The following is a 623-nucleotide window of genomic DNA, read 5'->3' on the forward strand; positions in this document are numbered from 1 at the left end:
AGTCCCCGGAGACCTCAGCCCCTCTAGCCGCTTGCCACGACTTCTGTGAAGGCCTCTCCAGGGAGGTGGGTGTGGCGCCCAGCAAAGGTAAGCTGGTACTCCAGCCCAGAGTGGGGCTAAGAATTCAGGTCTGATTGCTACAGTGTTTGCTTAAAAAAAGTCTTGAGAGCATTGTTAAGGAAGCAAATGTTGTTTTAAAAATACTAAATAACAATAAAGAAGCAGAAGCAAACAGAGGTGCAACCCAAAGCAGAGTAAAGAACAATAACACGTACAAGTCATCTGTCCGTGTCAGTAGTGTTGTACAGTCTGTGAACATAAAGAAAGGTCATAACATCACTACTTCCATACGGCTTAAAACCCTGCCCAACTCAAGGTACCACATCTTGTTAACTTACCTTATATATTTCATTTTTAACTATAACTGAAACTGCAAACACATATTTAAAGTTTGGAACATAAGTTTTTGTACTTCTAATGATGCAAAGTTAATGATGTTAATGATGCTGATACCCTAAATATTAATGATCCAGTTATTTTTTGGTCTTTCATTCAACCAACCACTTTGATCAAGTTGCATCACTGGTGGGATGCTTTAAGTTTCTGTCAAAGATTTATGCAGT

Source organism: Haplochromis burtoni, unplaced genomic scaffold (assembly GCF_018398535.1).
Source record: "Haplochromis burtoni strain Fernald_Lab_line unplaced genomic scaffold, NCSU_Asbu1 Contig_473, whole genome shotgun sequence".
In the NCBI taxonomy this organism is placed as follows: domain Eukaryota; kingdom Metazoa; phylum Chordata; class Actinopteri; order Cichliformes; family Cichlidae; genus Haplochromis; species Haplochromis burtoni.